This window comes from Panthera pardus, unplaced genomic scaffold (assembly GCF_024362965.1).
Source record: "Panthera pardus isolate Hobbes unplaced genomic scaffold, ASM2436296v1 HiC_scaffold_6, whole genome shotgun sequence".
Taxonomy (NCBI): Eukaryota; Metazoa; Chordata; class Mammalia; order Carnivora; family Felidae; genus Panthera; species Panthera pardus.
In genome coordinates, this window is record NW_026526991.1 from 12175700 (window position 1) to 12187884 (window position 12185).

Below are 12185 nucleotides of genomic sequence, written 5' to 3' on the forward strand. Positions count from 1 at the left end.
CCATTTTTATATCTGCCACTAGGTGACCCCAGTACAGGGCCTGCACCTTTTGTTATCTGCCTTTCAAAGCGATTAGCTCCTTGCCCCATGAACCTTTTTTTTTTTTAAGTTTATTTCTTTATTTTGAGAGAGACAGAGAGAGCATGAGTGGGGGAGGGGCAGAGAGAGAGGGAGAGAGAACCCCAAGCGGGCTCCACGCTGCCGGCCCAGAGCCCGATGTGGGGATCGAACCCACGAACCGTGAGATCAGGAAATCAAGAGTCGGACGCTTAACGGACTGAGCCGCCCAGGCGCCTCACTAGCTCCTTGAACCGCGTTGGCCCAACATAACCTAAATTCCACAGCTCACAGCTCCTGTGGCTCCGATCTGGTGAGATGAAGAAAATGTTATTCACCAGAACTCCAGAGAGGTTGGGGTAGGCCGGGCAAAGGACCGGACTCGGTCCTTGGGAGGAGCAAATCTGAGCTCATGGGCTCTGGTGACAGAGGAAATGTGGGACTGGGAAGGGCCAGAGGGAAAGGACTGGCCAGGTGTGAGGCAGGAGGCTTAATTTAGCTGTTCCCCCCTGCTGTGCATCAGGTCTATACTCCCCCCCCCACCCCGCCCCCCACTCTTCCTGACCATGGGTCTGGATCTCCCACGTGGTTCTCAGGAAATGCTGGCTCTGTGAGGCCCACGGCTGTGCCTGGCGAAGGCTAACCCGGGCTGCCGGGACGTCCCACACCGCTCAGTGTTTAAGGTTCTAGATTCTCGTTCTAGATTCTCAAATCGCCTGGGAAAGAAGGCAAGAGTTTGGCTTGACACAGAACAACCCAAACTCACTTCTCGTCCCGGGCTATGCAGAGCACAAGGGTTGCTGGCTAGGGGGTGGGTGGATTTGCAAAGGGGCTCAGAGGTCTTCCCCGGAGAGAGGGGGAAGTTCCCATGTCCCGGAGATCATGGCCTGAGCCGAAATCAAGGGTTGGACACTTAACCAACTGTTGAGTCACCCAGGCGCCCCAAGTTAAGCCTTTTAATAACTGTATAGGGTCAGTCTCCTGTTGTCCTTGTTTTACCACTAAGAGCATGAAAACAGAAGTCTATGACTTGCCCAAGGCCACATGTTCGGCAAATGGAGACTTGGGCCTGAGCAAGGCCATGCGGGCTCTGAGGCCAGAATCCTAAGGCCCAAAGATTTAGAAGGATTCATCGCTTTATTATTTTTTTTAATTAAAGAAAAATTTTTTTAATGTTTATTTTTGAGAGAGAGAGAGACAGAGCATGAGCAGGGGACGGGCAGAGAAAGAGGGAGACACAGAATCCGAGGCAGGCTCCAGGCTCCGAGCTGTCAGCACAGAGCCCGACGCGGGGCTCGAACTCATGGACCGTGAGATCATGACCTGAGCTGAAGTGGGACACTTAACCGACTGAGCCACACAGGCGCCCCTTAAATTTTTTTTAGTGTTTATTTTTGTGAGAGGGGAAAAAGAAGATGAGAGGGGAAGGGGGGGGGCCGAGTGAAAGGGAGACAGAGGATCTGAGCAGGTCTGTGCTGACAGCAGATGGCCCAACGAGGGGCTGGAACTCACAAACCGTGAGATCATGACCTGAACCAAAGTCGAGCACACCGACTGAGCCACCCAGGCACCCCGGGATTCATTCTCTTTGCTCTGCAAAGAGAGCAGAGTCATCTCCTGGAAAGAACGTGACCCTAGGGCGCCTGGGTGCCTCAGTCAGTTAAGCATCCGACTTCGGCTCAGGTGATGGATCTCAAGGTTTGTGGGTTCGAGCCCCGCATCAGGCTCTCTGCTGTCAGGACACAACCTGCTTCAGATCCTCTGCCCTCTCTGCCCCTCCCTTGCTTGTACTCTCTCTTTCTCTCTCTCAAAAATAAACAAACATTGGGGCACCTGGGTGGCTCAGTCCGTTAAGCGTCCAACTTCGGTTAAGCGTTCGACTTCTCAGCTCAGAGCCGGAGCCTGCTTTGGATCCTGTGTCTCCCTCTCTGTCTGCCCCTCCCCTGCTCGCACGCTCACTCTCTCTCTCTCTCTCTCTCTCTCAAAAATAAACATTAAAAAAATAAAATAAAATAGTATTTAAAAATAAACATTAAAAAACAAAAAAAAAGAAAGCAACCCCAAGGTCGAGGGAACTCTTTCCTCTTCCCCTCCTCCTCATTGTGACCAGGGTGGCCTCTGGCCTCCACAGAGAAGGGGAGGGGGGCAGGGACCCCGTGAGCGGGCCAGACGTGGACTCTTCCCCAGGGCCTGCCCGCCACCCCAGGCCCCAGGCACAGAGCCAACCAGGAAAGGAAACTCCCTCCCATGATCGCAGTCTGGGCCATTCTGCACAGGAAAGGGCAGGCTCTCCCAAAGCCCAGACAGTCTCCAGATGGTTTTTCACTGAAGATTTTCCCGGCGCATCTTTGGACCCCGAGACAGAATGTGGGCGGGGCCAGGGCTCGGCCCAGCGTCAGGAGAACAGGCCCCAGTGCACTGTGGGATCCCGAGCAAACCCCGTCTCCTCGGGGCCTGCGTTTCTCCCTCTGCGGTGGGTTGACCGTGATCCCGAAAAGAGAAGTCCGAGTCCTGACCCCAGTACCTGTGACCGCGACCTTATTTGGAAATAGGGTCTTTGCCAACGTAATGAAATGAAGGATCTCCGGAGGAGATCATGATGGATTTCAGGTGGGCCCCAAACCCAACCACAGTGTCCTGAAAAGGAAAGGAGAAGAAGATGGGGCGCCTGGGTGGCTCGGTCGGTTGAGCGTCCGACTTCGGCTCAGGTCACGATCTCGCGGTCTGTGAGTTCGAGCCCTGGGTCGGGCTCTGTGCTGACAGCTCGGAGCCTGGAGCCTGCTTCTGATTCTGTGTCTCCCTCTCTGTCTGCCCCTCACCTGCTTGTGCGCATCTCTATCTCTCAAAAGTTCATAAACATTTGGGGCGCCTGGGTGGCTCAGTCGGTTAAGCCCCCGACTTCAGCTCAGGTCACGATCTCGCGGTCCGTGAGTTCGAGCCCCGCATCGGGCTCTGGGCTGACGGCTCAGAGCCTGGAGCCTGTTTCCGATTCTGTGTCTCCCTCTCTCTGCCCCTCCCCCATTCATGCTCTGTCTCTCTCTGTCTCAAAAATAAATAAACGTTAAAAAAAAAAAAGTTCATAAACATTAAACAATTTTAAAAATAATAAAAGGAAAGAAAAGGAGAAGACACAGAGACACGAGGAGAAGGCGGCAAGAGGACGCAGGCCAGTATCAGAGTGGTGCGGCCACATACCAAGGTGGAGGCCGCTGGCAGCTGGGGACAGATCCTCCCTCGGAGCCTCCGGAGGCAGCCAGCCTGCTGAGACCTTGACTTCAGACCCGTGACCTCCGGAACTCTGGGAGAGCCCGTTTCTGTTGTTCGAAGCCACTGTGTTGTGGTCATTGTTACGGGGGCCACAGGAATCCAACGGGCCTTCTCTGAGAGTACTGATCCGGCCGGGAAGTCCCCCGGGGGGTTAGGAGAGGGAGATAAGAGACGGAAACTTGGCTCCCACCCTGAGAAGCGCACAGATGAGCTGAGAAGTCAAAAGCCACACCAGATTACTGCATGTCAAGCTCCAGCGTGAACAGAATCTAGGCTCCCAGACCGGTGGGGCTCCCGGCCTGGGGGTAGCGGAGGGTGGGTGGGATGTCGGCCCTGGCAGGGCCACCTCCAGGGGACTCAAAGCTCCCCGTTGGGGTGGGGACCTGGGATGAAGGGCCATGGGCCAGCATCCTTATTAGGGGCTGTGGCAGCTCTGTGAAGGGGGCTCTGGACTGCTAAGGTCTCAGGGGTCATGGTTGGCCATGGTAGCCAGTATGCCCAGGTCAGAGCAAGGGGTGCTGACGGCAAGGCCTAGCCCAGGGCCTGCCTTCTTTTCCTGGGAGTGTGGCGCTAGGAAAAACGACTTATCCTCTCTGGACTTTCCTGACCGCATCCTTAAAAAGGCGTTAATCTTCACACCAGGATGTGACACACACCGTCTGGCAAACGGTAAGTGTTTGATAGTATTTCCGAAGAGCACACAAATTCGAATAAAGGCAGCTGTGTGAGGCCAAGGGCACTGATAGTAAATGTGGGAAGAGGGACGGATCGCGGGCGGGAGGAGCCAGGACAGCAAGCGTTTGTTACTTGGAGGGGATCAGGGAAGCTGTATTAGTAGAAATCTTTTTATTGCAGGTGACAGAAATCCAACTCAAACTACTCTGCGCACGAACCGGAATATTTGGCTGAGGTCACTGTTACCATGCTTTGAGTAAATCAAACGCACACCCACCACAGGGCCTTTGTACTTGCGGTTCCTGCCCTCTGTTGGTATGTTTTGTCCTCCAGATATTTCCAAAGTCTCTCCTTTACCTCTTTAGCTCTTTATCAAATAAGTTTAAGTTAATTTTAAAAATAAAATTTTAAATGTATCCCCCACTCAACGCTATGACTTTTCTCTGTTGTATTGCTTTTTTTTCTCCATAGCGTTTATCATCATTTAATGTGCTATTGATATTATTTTCTTTATTTATTGTCTTTCTACTTATACCATGTGAGCTCCAGCAAAGGTAGGTCTTTTGTCTTTTCTTTGCCTTTAAAATTTTTTTTTTGAGAGAGAGAGAGAACATTCGCGCTCTTAACTTGGGGAGGGGCAGAGAGAGAGAGAGAGAGAGAGAGAGAGAGAAAATCTTAAGCAGGTTCTGCACTCAGCACAGAGCCCAATGTGGGGCTCAGTCCCAAGGCCCTAGGATCATGACCTGAGCCAAAATCAAGAGTTGGACACTCAACTGACTGAGCCACCCAGGCGCCCCAACTTTTTTTTTTTTAACTTTTTATTTTTCTAGTTTTCTCCACCTAGAACCATGTGGTAGGTGTGATGGTTCATTTTATGTATCAGCTGACAGAGCCACAGGATACCCAGAATTTGGTTACATATTATTATCTTGGGGGTACATCTGTGAGGGTATTTCCAGATGAGATGAGCATTTGAATTCATAGACTAGGTAAAGCAGATTGCCCTCCCTGACGTGGGTGGACCTCATCCAGCATGTTGAGGGCCCGAATCGAACAAACAGGTGGAGGAAGGGGGAATGTGCTCTCTGGCTGGGTGTTACACTGGCCTGTTGATCTTCTGTGATGTGGTGGGGGCTCTGCAGGGAGGCCTTCCTGGAGGAAGTGCCATTTGAGAAGGATGGACTCTGCACAGCAGGGGATGGATGTGGGCAGATGAAGCCACAAGACCTGACAGAGGAATGTCGCAGAGGCCAGTCCGGGGTAGAATGGGAGGAAAGAGTCTTTGGGGTTAGATATCAAGCTTGTACTGGCCTTTGCGAAAATCAAATCCCTGATGGCGGGTGATCGAATTCTGCTAGTGGCCGCTGAGACAAGTCACGAGGGAAAATAGCACTCAGGACAGATACATTTTGACAGAGGGGCAAGTGGAGGGAAAGTTCTAGAAAGTTCTAGAACACAGGGAAAGTTCTAAGCCATAAGTAGAACGAGACCCTAGGCCTTGAGGGAAGAAGTCGTAAGAGTTTCCATCCTCACGAATTGTGCACTTTGCAGTTTACAAAGCATTTTGCCATCCATCACCTACCTGGCCCTGAGTGGTAGGAATTCCCTTCTTCAACAAGTATTTATCAATAACTTCCTGCTTAAAAGGGTCATGAGGATCCTTATGTGCTGTGTGAGAGGGGGTAATATAGCTGTTGTCAGCATGAACTTGGGCCTGTACCAGACAATGGAGATACAAGACGGATATGGCACGGGCTCTCATGGGCTTCACGGTCCACCGGGAAGAGGGACGTTACTCACTAATGACATAACAGGGTCAAAATTCTAACCATTAAAAGGAGATCTCTTTAAAAGCATTGTTTCTTTATTCGCTATAATTGAGTCCAGTAGTCCACAGTGTATTGGGTGCTTACTCTAGGTTTTTTTTACCTAGTTTAGATTTCACCGCATCCCAGAAGGCAGGTACCTTTATGATTGCCATTTGGTTGGCAGAGGAAGAAACTAAGGCACAGAGAGGTTAGGTAACCTGCTTGAAGTCACACAGCTAGCAAATAGCGAAGCCAGAGTTCAAACCCAGTAGTCTGGCTCCAGAATCTACCCCGGGGCAGCTGGGAGTCTCAGTCAGTTAAGCGTCTGACTTTGGCTCAGGTCATGATCTCACAGTTTGTGGGTTTGGACCCTGCGTCTGGCTCTGTGCTGACAGCTCAGGGTCTGGAGCCTGTTGCAGATTCTGTGTCTCCCTCTCCCTCTGCCCCTGCCCCACTCACATTCCGTCTCTCTCTCTCTCTCTCAAACATAAACAAACATTTTAAAAAATTAAAAAAAAAAAGAATCCACCCCTTGATATCTGAACTACCTTTGTCTTTTGCTTATAAGCACTTCTCATTGCTATGTGTGTGTTGCGGGGGGGAGCTGGGGGCAACTTAGATGAGTCCCAACTCATCTAAGGGATGCCAACTAAGATCCCTTAGATGGGATCTCAATCTTTCCTGATAAGTGCTTCGTATCTCAGGTTCCCTACCCTCCCCCATCCCCACCCCTGCCCCTAAGCACCACCACACCTGCTCCTCTTGAAGGTGGCTCCTGGGTGTATGGGAGAAGGGAGATGGGCCTTTGGATAGGGCCTGCCAAATAATACACGGTCTAAAAATTTCACAACCAGGGGCGCCTGGGTGGCTCAGTGGGTTAAGTCTCTGACTCTTGGTTTTGGCTCAGGTCGTGTTCTCACGGTTCGTGGGTTTGAGCCCCGCATCGGGCTCTGTGCTGATAGCGAGGAGTCTACTTGGGATTCCCTCTCTCCCTCTCTCTCTCTGTCCCTCCCCTGCTCTCTCTGTCTCTCTCTCAAAAATAAATAAATAAAAATAAAATAAAATAAAAATTTCACAACCATTATCCAGTTTACAAACATGAATAATGCCACATAGGTAAGGTTCTAAGAGCGTCTGTAACCTGGTCAGCTGTGGAAGGCTCCCCACAAGGAGGGGTTAGCAAGGTGAATAGGGAGGGAGACCTCTCCAGACCGAGGTGGTCTGAGAGTCTGACCGGGGAGTCGGGAGTCGGGTCTAACTGCCCCATGACTTCCTGCTGCCAAGGTCAGAGACCCGGAGTTACTGACCCAACAGCCCAGAGCAGGGGTCACAAGACAGGCCAGAGCCCAGCTCCAACTCCAAGTGCCTCCCCCCGCCCCCCCCCAAGTCCAAAGTAGGAAGGTCGAGGATTCCGTGGAGAAAGAAACCCTGGCTGCCACATGAGCCAGCGCGACTGTTGGCCCCCGGGCGTCTCCGGGCTGGGCCACCACACCTAATTTTAACTGACCTGCTGATTCATCCAAGATGGCTCCCTCCCTCCCCCGCCTGCCCCCCCCACCCCCAGCCCAGGCCACAGCCAGCCACAGCCACTCCTCAGAGCTGCCAAAATTCTTAAAGTTCAAGGTCATTCCCCATCTGTTCCAAGCCCTCATTCCAACCTCATCCACGACCAATTCCCTTCACAGAACGTCTAGCCCTGTCAACTAGTCTTCTCGGGGTTTCCTGAGCATTCCAGTACGTTCCTGCTTCCCTAACTCTCTGCACCATCTTTCGAGCCCCCATTCAAACGCCCTTTTCTGGAGGATGCCCTTCTATACTCGGCACAGACTGAGTGGCTATCCCTCCCCAGCCCCCTTCCCCTACCCCCTCCTTGCCTCCCAAGTAGTTTACCAGTGTGACCACACTCACCTAGAGGACAGATACTGCACACCTACTATGGGCTCTGGGGAGATTAAGGCATTAGTTATAGGAACGTTTTCTTCCTTTTTAAATTTTTGACATATATTTGTTTTTGAGAGAGAGAGCACAAGCAGGGGAAGGACAGAGAGAGAAGGAGACACAGAATCCGAAGCAGGCTCCAGGCTCTGAGCTGTCAGCACAGAGCCCGACGTGGGGCTCGAACTCATGACCTTCAAGATCCTGACCTGAGCTGAAGTCAGCTGCTTAACTGACTGAGCCACCCAAGCTCCCCAGGAATGTTCTATTCCTAGCCCCTCTTTCTCATTTTTCCCCTAGATTACAAAACCTTTTACTCTCACGGGGGGACGGTGGCAGCACAGTGCTGTGTGTTCACCAAGCCTGTCTCACTTTCTCGGGGCAGATGGGGAGGTCTCACCCCCAGCCTCCGTGGAAGTCGGCACGGCCATGTGGCCGGAAACCATGAGCGTCAGTGTCAGGCGTGGCCCCCAAACCTCTCACTCTCCCCCTCTCTTTCGTCTGGCTTGCCTGCTGGATACAGAGGGAGCAGAGGCCTTCAGAGTCCTTGGGGACAGAGCCCGGGGCCCTGAATCGCTGTGTGGAGCAGAGCCCTCTCCCCACCTTCACGGAGGTGAAGGACAACTAAAACCAAGAAGCCACGATTAAAACCAATAAGCCGCTGAGGTCGGGGGCTGTTTGTTACAGCAGCTAGCGCTCTAACTAATACACTAATGTGCCCTGGTTTGTGCTGCAAGCCTCACCCACGCCTAGTATGTAAGAAGTTCTTCATATTCATCTCCCACCGCGTGGCTCCCCTCTCGTCCATCCTCCACGTGCACACTTGACCCCGCCCTCCTCCCCCTGCCTCCCACCGCTGCTCAGAATTTCCCAGGGCTCCCCCCTGTCCTCGGAAATTTCCTTCTCCCCTCCTCTTTCTCTCCCCAATCCTTAAAGGCTGGGGTGTTCCCCTGGGTCCTTCTCTTCTTCCCTCGGCACCCTCTCTGGGGCCATCGCTGCTGCTTCCTCTACGTTGACCACTCACTCATGCTCTGTGTCTGATGGGGTAAACGGGAGCTTCTCCAAGTCGCCAGGTAGATTCAGCACGTGCGGTGACTCCGGATGGGGGTGGGGGGTGGGGGTGGCAAGTCCTCTCTTATAGCAGAATACGGTCAGGGAATTAATTCTCAAGGGAAAGCTCAAAGTCATGCTAGGGGGAAGAACAGGAATATCTCCAGCAGACTAAGTGGGCTTTTGAGAGAGAAATTACTCGTTGCATCTTAGTTGGGTTCGATTGTGGATAAACCAGAGAAAACCCAACTGCGGTCTGAGTGTGGGTCCATGTCTTTGCTTCCTCTGTCCCCTCCCAGCAGGGCTGGTGCCCTCTTCCCTGGAGGAGTCCTGGGAGCTAGGACTTGGGCTCTGGTTGTTTTTAGAGGGAAGGGAGGAGGTTTTAGGAAAAGGCTGGGCGGTGTGGCTGCAGGATGCTAGGGAAAGAGGAGGGAAGGAGAGGGGAGGAAGGGACACAGCCCAGGGGCTCTCCCTCGGAAGGGAAGGCTCCTCTCCTGACCTGCCAGCCAGATGTGACCACACCCGTGCCCTGTCCACACTGCCTTCCGGACAGTGGAGGAGGGGCTCTCTGCCTTTCCCGATGGCAGGAGCCTTGTGGGCAGTGGGGCTTGGCCCGGGAGGATACAGAAGCTGGAGAAACACGGCCACCACTTCCCCAGCGTCACCCACCAGAGGACAGTCCAGCCTCGGGGACGCATCCCTACGCCCGCTAGACACATGTCACCCAGATGCTGCAGGTGCTGCCGTCCCAAGAGAGACTTGTTCTCTCCCCTGTCCTCCTGGGTGCCCCGCCTGCCTTAGTAAAGGGCGCCACCACCTGCCCAGTCACTCAGCCAGACACGGACTCCCCGCTGCCTGCCGGCCCAGGGCTCCACCACTCACGGACCTCCCTCAGCCTCCCCTGGAGCGTCTGTCCCCTCTCCTCCCAGTCCCTCAGCCCTCAGCTCGGAGCCCCTCCCACAGACCTCCGGTGCCTGAAAAAAAACCCAAACAGGGAACAGTAGCTGCCTCTGGGAGGTGGTGGGGGTGGGGCGGAGCCGGGAAGGGGCAGGCGGGAACTTTCTGGGGTGATGCTGATCCTCTGTATTCTGATAGGGGGTTGCCCAACACAGGTATCTGGACTCGAATGCTTCGGGCATGTGCACTTCATTGGACGTAAATTTTACAGCAGAAGAAAAGAAGGCAAACATCTCTTGAACTCTCGTTAATGACCTGCTTGCCCAAGGATTCACCTCATTAATGACCTGCTTGCCGAAGGATTCACAGGGGAGGGACGGGTAGATGTTTGCAGCCTGCTTTGAAATGCCACAAACCATCAGGAAGACTGACGGATACGCGGGGATGGATAGGTATGTGGTCAAACTAGTTTAGTCAAATGTCCGTGGTGGAACACAGGTGATGGCTATACAGCGTTCACTGGAAAATTCTTTCAGCGTTGCCGCATGTGTGAACATCGTTTCAGAATACAAGGCTGGGGGGACGTGTCTCCAGACCTGTCCCCTCCATGCCCTTATTCCCACCTGTAACTAGCGTGGTGTTTCTAGTACAGCATAAAGCCACTGGCCCTCCCCTGCTCAAAACCCTCCAGAGGCTCGCTGCTGGGGAGAAATCTTAGCCCCTGTGGCTCCCAAGGCCACCCGTGGTTGGCCACTGTTTACTTTTCTGGTCGAATCTTCCATTCCTTCCTCCCTCGCTCTCTTTTCCCACCACAGAAACACCAAAGAGCTTCTATTTGCCTGCACAGATCATGCTCTTTACGAACCCTGTGGTGGAAATGTCTGGTGTGCACCCCATTTGCGTTCTCCCTTTCCTCCTAAGTGGTAGAACTCCCAATTTGCGTCTGGGGATATGGCCATAGAGAAATAAACTCTACGTTTCCTGACCTCCCTTGTAGAAAGGTGTGGTCGTGTAATGTACAACGAGAGGAAGTATTCATTACAGCCTCAGAAAGTGTCCCGAAAGGTCGGGGGTCACAACTGTGTTTACCCTTTTTGCCTTCCTGCTGGTTGGAATGATGACGTGATGGCTGGAGCTCAAGCAACCACCTCGGATCAGGAGGTGGAGGCCATGTGTATAATATGGCAGAGCGCTAAAGTAGGCTGTGCGTGGGTCTGTACCTTACCAGCCCTGAACCACGACTCCTGGACTTCCATATGAAAGAGAAATGAATCTTCTCTTGTTGAAGCCATGTTATTTTGGAATTTCTGTCACCCACAAGCAAACCTGGTCCAAACCCACCAACTGCCATGTCCTCGAATGTTTTGGTCCTTGTGCTTAGAATATCTTTTCCTCACTCTGCTGCCAGCAAACCCTTAATAATCCTCCAAATTCCGGGGCGCCTGGGTGGTCCAGTCGGTTGAGCATCCAACTTCGGTTCGTGAGTTCGAGCCCCGCGTCGGGCTCTGTGCTGACAGCTCAGAGCCTGGAGCCTGCTTCGGATTCTGTGTCTCCCTCTCTCTCTACCCCCAACCCACTCGCATTCTGTCTCTGTCTCTCTCAAAAATAAATAAACTTTAACAAAAATTTTTTTTAAAAATCCTCCAAATTACTACTCAGGCATCACCTTCACTGTTACATGTACTTGGGTACCATTAATCATTTCCTCCTTAATGGTTTCTACGTTCCTTATATCACACTGAACAATTATTAAGCACTTACTGCATACCAGGCACCATGCTGAGTCTTGTACATACACTCCCCATTTTCTTTCTCATGAAGACATTTGAGATAGGTAACTACTTTCAAAGTTCCCATTTTACAGATTAAAAAAAAAAAAAACAAACCAAAAACTAACCCTGGGAACGCCTGGGTGGCTCAATCAGAGTGTCAGACTTCAGCTCAGGTCATGATCTCGCTGTCTGTGGGTTCAAGCCCCACATCGGCCTCTGTGCTGACAGCTCAGAGCCAGGAGCCTGGTTGGATTCTGTGTCTCCCTCTCTTCCTCTACTCACCCCCTCCCCCAAAATAATAAATAAATATTAAAAAAAAAACCTGGAAAGTTATGATATCTTCCCTGGATCACAAAAGTAATACGTGCTGGGGCCAGGCATCGAATCCAGCTGTCTGATTCCCTGTGTTTTACCCCTATGTTGCACCATCCCTGTTACGTCACTGCCCTTATCATCATTTGTGTACATATCCGTCCCTCCCGTCACCCCCTAACGTCCAGGCACCATGTGGCATTCACCTTGGTCTCTCTGGAACCCAGTACAGAGCCCGGCACCCTGTGAGCACGTGTCTGTGGACTTCAACAATCAATTCTAAGTCTTCAGTCCCGGTTCTGAGGCAGAAGGGCCTTCCCAGGTGGGCTCACCTCCCTGCACCCCTTTCCCCATGCATCCCCTGCACCCCTTGGGCTTTTGCGCACACAGTTTGTTACCTCTGCTTTGGGGC